Source organism: Lepidochelys olivacea, assembly GCF_965140295.1.
Source record: "Lepidochelys olivacea isolate rLepOli2 genome assembly, chromosome: 25".
In the NCBI taxonomy this organism is placed as follows: domain Eukaryota; kingdom Metazoa; phylum Chordata; order Testudines; family Cheloniidae; genus Lepidochelys; species Lepidochelys olivacea.
The window spans coordinates 18742051-18748050 of record NC_140435.1 but is presented as its reverse complement, the minus strand read 5'-3'; positions in this window follow the sequence as shown (position 1 = coordinate 18748050).

Here is a 6000-nt window from a genome sequence, read left to right as displayed (position 1 = left end):
CCCATACTAGAGCTGTCCAGTGACTCAGAACTGTCATCATTGTGGCCTGGCTGGCCTCCTTACCCCCCTCCACTCTGTGTCGTGGGTACAGCATCTGCTCCCAGGGACATCCCCAGAACTCCTGAGTCCTGGTATCCTAAGAAATCCATGCAAAGCCTGAGATGGAGCCGTCCCGGTGCAGGGTCAGGGCGAGGTACGTACAGGGGCTGCTCTGGGTGAAGTAAAGAGTGTCTCCTTGAATCCCCCCCATCTGACCCAGCTGCTCAGACGCCCCTTTCCTGATGAGTTTGTGTTTTGTTCAACAGCAGGTGCTCGGGTTGGAGCCGGCAGCCTGCCTCAGGGAATGCTGAGGCTTTGTGGTTTTAAGCCTAGAAAGCGCAGTGTGAGACTGGGCCCTGCCGGCTCCTCCCCTAATTACAGAGTTTAGGAGGCTGTAATCGGAAACTGACTGCCACAGTTTGTGTATAAACGCCTAATTACAGTGGCGGGTGTGTGCCACTGGGGCCTTTGTACAGCCTGAGCAGCGAGCCAGGTTGGTCAGACACTGGGAGCGGGAGCAGGGAAACCTCGGCCCGCTGCCTCGCCTCGGAGATTACATTACCTCAGGCAGCCCAGCGGCTCCCTGGCAGGGAGGAGGGAAAAGACCAATTTTACCTCAGGCTGTGGGGGTTTGTGGCCCGGATCTCTCCGGGGGGGCTTGACCCTTGATTCCACTAGGGGACCATGATACATCCCAGCTCGCCCACCCTCCAGACCCTGGGCTTTCCTGGGCCTCTCACTGACAGTCAGGGTGGATGGGGGACCCTGTCCACCATGGGGAATGTAGCTGCCACTTCTCAGCAAGTCAAAGTAGGGACAATGACATTGCTCCTTAATGCACTGAGCCTGTCGGTTCTCAGCTCCCCCCGCTGTGTGGGTGTGCCATGAACCGGGGACACAACAGAGTCCTGGAGGGCTCCTCAATGCTACAGTAATACAAATAATTGACATTAATAATACAAGCAGGGTGCAAGTGCGGCCCACCAGGTAGGAACATGGACTCCAACATTTCAGACCCATGTCTGAGAATCTTCTAGGGAGTGAACTAGTCCCACTCCAGATATTAAATCTGTCGAGCCTTTCCAGTTTAGTTTGTTCAAAATATTACTGAACACTTAAACCAGCAACAGTGCAGCAGAACCAGCTCTAGAATAGCAAAGAAAATCCAATGAGTGAGCAGAGGCATCCTGGAGCCAGGATGATGCCATTATTGTCATGCAGGACTTGGGCCAGAGCGGCCTCTGTGGTCTCATAGTCATGGGGGTGCGCGGGCTCCAGATTCTCTCTGCAAGATCATGGGCAGATTATGTCACAACACTGAGTTCTTTGGGTTCATGCAGATGCTGTAAACTTGTCTCCGATGAATGAATGTGGAATGACCACTTGGTGGCTGCCACTGCAGGTTGAACCCGGGACCTTCAGGGCTAAGGGTATGAGCCTCTGGAGGCTGAGCTCAGCATCACCCATGTGCAGCCTTTTCTTGCTCCAGCAGATTGCAGTATGACTGGAAAAGCCCTCTGCTGCCACCAGCGACTTCCAGCAAATTTCTGGGAGCTTCAGTGCTTGTGCCGGTTTGATTTGATTGTGGATGTGTTCTGTTGTGTGCTTCAAAATGCACCAAAAGGAAAAGAGCCTTGATCGATGACTGTCCTAAAACTAGGAGAAAGCCCCAGATCATAGTTTCCTCCACAGGGCAATAGTGCAGCGTTCTCTCAGCCCCTCTTCAGTTACCATATCTGCACCCAGAAGTAGTTCTAAATAGTCTCAGGTGTGAGGCACATTCAGCAATGATACTATCACAGGGTCACCTCCTAAAAGAGACGATGTATCCCCTCCCAAGGAACAAGAAAGTGAACTGAAAGGCACCAGCAGCTTTCCTGGGCAGAGAGATCCAGAACTCCTCTTTGCAATCCTGACTGTTAATGGTGTCAAATGTACAGACAAACACTTCCAGTTCAGTGACAGCTGTTAGATCTGGAAGGAATGGCACAGGGTGGGTGGGACACTTGCTGACTTGCTGTCCTGTTCTGGGAATTCGTGGTGTTATAAACAAGATGATGACGCTATATTCTAGATAAAATTGAGGTCCTGACCCTTTGTCGTTAAAGATTCCAGGGTGCTTGTCACGAGTGTGGGATGTTAACCGGGTGTCCTGCCCAGATTCCAGTATGGGCAGTCCTGTTCGGCTTCCCTGAATTCCCCATGCCACCCCCAGAAGTACCATTTGGACCCAGTGTTCTTCACTTCCTCCTCCTAATGCATGCAGGGTTGCTGTGCAGTTTAAACACGCACACCTCCTCCCCCCGGAGGGAGCTGCTCTGCAATGGGGAGTCAGATGGTCTTGTTAAGCACTTTGGGACCTTTCAGAGTGAGGGGCAATGGGGAAATCTCATGGGCTAGCAGTGAGCTGCCAGGTGGCTCCCAGGTAACAACATAGGGTTTATATGGAGCTGGGGGCGTGGTCCCCTCCTCCCCTCACTGCCCTCAGGACTGGAGGTTCATGGGAACTCTGGACGCACAACTCAGCTGAATCAGTGGGAAGATCCCCTGGGGAATTTAACATGCAGAGCCTGCCTGCTGCAGTGGGCACAGTGTTCAGAATGTCCTGCACAAACACATTACAAAAGGGGTTTCAAACTTGTTTTGCTTTCTACAACTTTTGACTTCTCACTTTAACTGTGCTACAGGCCTGGCTGTCTTCCTAACAGATTGGCCTCAGCTGATCTCCCAGTTGCCAGGAGCCGTCCCCTCTCTGCACCACCATGGGCTTGCTGAGCAAGCAAGATTCATTTACTTCCTGGCTCCTCAATTGTCAAGGCTCAGTTCTAGTTCCCATTTGCCCAGTTATTCAGCGGCTCATCACTTAGCCCAGCATATTCCTGCAGGGCTGGAGCGTGAGGAAAACATGAAGCCGAATTCAGTCCCATGTAACTCCACTGAGTTGGGATGAATTTGGCCCACTTGTGTCAGTGTGCTTTCCAGGAAAGAGGTTGCATTGAGGGAAGGGGCTAGGCTCCAGCTTTCATAGTACAATGTGCTTTTGCTGCTACCCTGTGGCCTGCGGTAGGCATGTTATGGTATTTCCAGATCACTTTCATTGCTGTCCTTGTGTGGGTGTGTAAAATTAGCCCCTCAATCCCTTGCTCTTATTCTGGAAGAGAAAGCAACAGTCCTACTGTGCGGTGCATGCTGGGCATCTTGGGGCACGCCATTCTCCCCTTTAAGACATGGTCGTTCACAGTTTCCCTCCTGATTTTACTGATGTGTAGGCTAGTGGCCTGACCACAGCACTGGGGGCCAAGAACTCAAGACTTGGCTTAACACTGACTCCCTCTGTGGGCTTGGTTGTGTCATTTCATCTCTGCTTCAGCTCCCCCACCTAAAAACCAGGGGCAATAGTACTATCTCACCGGGACATCAAGAGGATCAGGTGCTGAATGCTTGAGGAGCACCAAGAAGCTTAAAAAAACCACAATGTTTTATTTTCACTGGTACGCTAGTAATGACAGTCTGTTAAATTAAAGCTAAGAAGGTGGAAATTAATAAGGGACTCATGCTCTCTGTTGCCAGCTGATGTTGTGAATGTTACACTAGGGGTGGTGACATCCAGCTCTCAACCACTGGAGATGCTGGACCAACAGAGAATGGATCCCACTCCATAGCTAACCCATTCAAGAACAGCTTTGATGGGCGGATTTCCCTGGACTGACGTGGGGATGTTGCTGGGCAGTATTCAAGACATTGTCAGGACTGAGAGGATGTTGGTTAATCTGTAAAGAGAGGAATCTGGTCTTGGATGCCATCATCTCGATTCTCCATATTTCTGTACATGCCTTCCAATGTCACGTAGCAGGATGTGCCCTCTGCCACCAGGTGGCAGGACAGGACACGTTTCATGCTAGAATTATCCCTCAGCACTTCAAGTAATGAGCAGCGCAAAAGCTGTGTGGTCAGTGCAGGGGCCTCTCTGGATGCAGCAGGCTATGTATTCTGCACTAAGAAATAGCCCATCGACGGCTTGGAATATTAGAGCCTCTTGCTGAGAGAGAATCGAGGTGTAAAATGCTGGCTCAAACCCACCCCCTGCTCACATCTCTTTCACGCTCCTCTCACCAGTTTGAAAAGTGCCCTGGAAATCATGTAGGAATGTAAGATTCACAGCCAGATCTAGTCAGGTATCCTGTTCCTGCAGTGACCTGAGGCTTTAGGGTGAAGATGAGGGGGAGGGATAAAAAAACACCAACCCAACCACAAACACAAATGTGCAACATTACTTGTGAGAGGAGGAATCACTAGATGACCTCCTGTGGTCCCTTCCAACCCTGATATTCTATGAATCTTTCCTGACTCCTCTGGCAATCTGCTTATACACTGAAGTATGAGGTTGGATTGCCCTGGTCTGAGCATGTTCAAATTCATCCCTGGTACAGACCAAAGGGGAGTTTTGTGGTCAAAATACCCATGTTTTCCATTGACCAAATGGCAGTAGCCAGCATGTAGAAGGACAGCCTTGTGGGTAAGGCACTGGACTAGGACTCAGGAGATCTGTGTTCCATTCCCAGCTTTACCACGGTCTCCCTGTGTGATGCTGGGCTAGCTGCTTACCCTCTCTGTGCTTCAGGTCCCATCTGTCAAACAGGGAGAATTCTCCTCCTCCTCCAGCCTTGTGTATGTCCTGTCTCTTTAGATTATAAGACTTTAGGAGCAGGGACCAGGACAATGGAGCCCCAGCCAAGACTGGGGCCTCTAAGTGCTACCATAACACAAAGAGAACCTGCCTAGATGGAAATTCATCCGTATGTGCAGGGCAGCAATTGATCTTACCTGTTTTGTAAAACGCTTAGAGCTACTGATGGAAAGCGCTCTGCAAGAGCGAGGTGTGGCATTGTTGCAAAGCACTGACTGCCCCCATAACACCAGACAAAGGGAGGCTACAATCATAAGAAAATGTAGCAGGTTCCAGGGTTGCCAGCTCCCAAGCTCAGCTCCCCTTCCCTAGCACAGATGCTTAGGAAAAGGGCAACAGGGGTTGCTGCTTTGGAAAAGTTGACCTCAGCCAGCATCCCAGATCCAGGCTGAATACAGGCTGGGGAATGCTCCGCTTATTCCTTCTTGCTTGTGTTGACTTATTCTGATTCCTTGTTGCAAACTGTTCGGGATGGGGAAGACCTTGCTGACTGCAGCTTTGTTTGGTATTTTTTATGCAAAGTCCTTCCATCAGCTTAAAGAGGGTTATTGAAAGAAGTTATAAGTTCATGAGAAGGATGAAGACCTACAGCTCCAGCCTTCACAGAACAAATAGAACATAAAGATGTTTTAAAATGCTGGGCCAGATTCTCAGCTGGCCTAAATCAGCATAGTTCCATTCATGTAAGTGCTAACTTGCACCAGCTGAGGACCTGGTTCTCAAAGAATGTAATCCAGGGGAAGGAGCTATCAATTACACAGAAGCTAATACCGAAAACACACTTCAAAACCAGGCTATAATCAGGTTGCAAAGACCTGCAGTGGAAGCAAGATGAGAATCAGCCTTAGGTGCGTGGGGTAGATATTCTGCACGTTGGTTTAGCTGAGACTCACTTATTATTTTTATTCGTGTTGCGGTTCACTCACGTCAGCGATGCTTGATGTTTATCTCTTCATTAACATCAGTGATGTTTGGTTTCGATAGATTGCACAATCAGTACATATCACAGCATCTTCTCCAAATCCCTTAAGAGCTCTCCTGTGCAGCCTCTCTCCTTGACTGTGAGTGGGAATTGTCCCTGGAATGTCTGTTCCAGCCCTCAGTTGAAAGGACCAGCCCGCTTCTAAGGCAGAAGGGGGAATTTGATTCCAGACCCAAATTATTCACTCCTTCACCTCTGCTGAGACTACCAACAAAGGAGGCCCATTAGTGGTAAGCTGGTCAGGGACACACCAACGTGTTTCACCCAGGCCACCAACTACTGTCAGATGTGG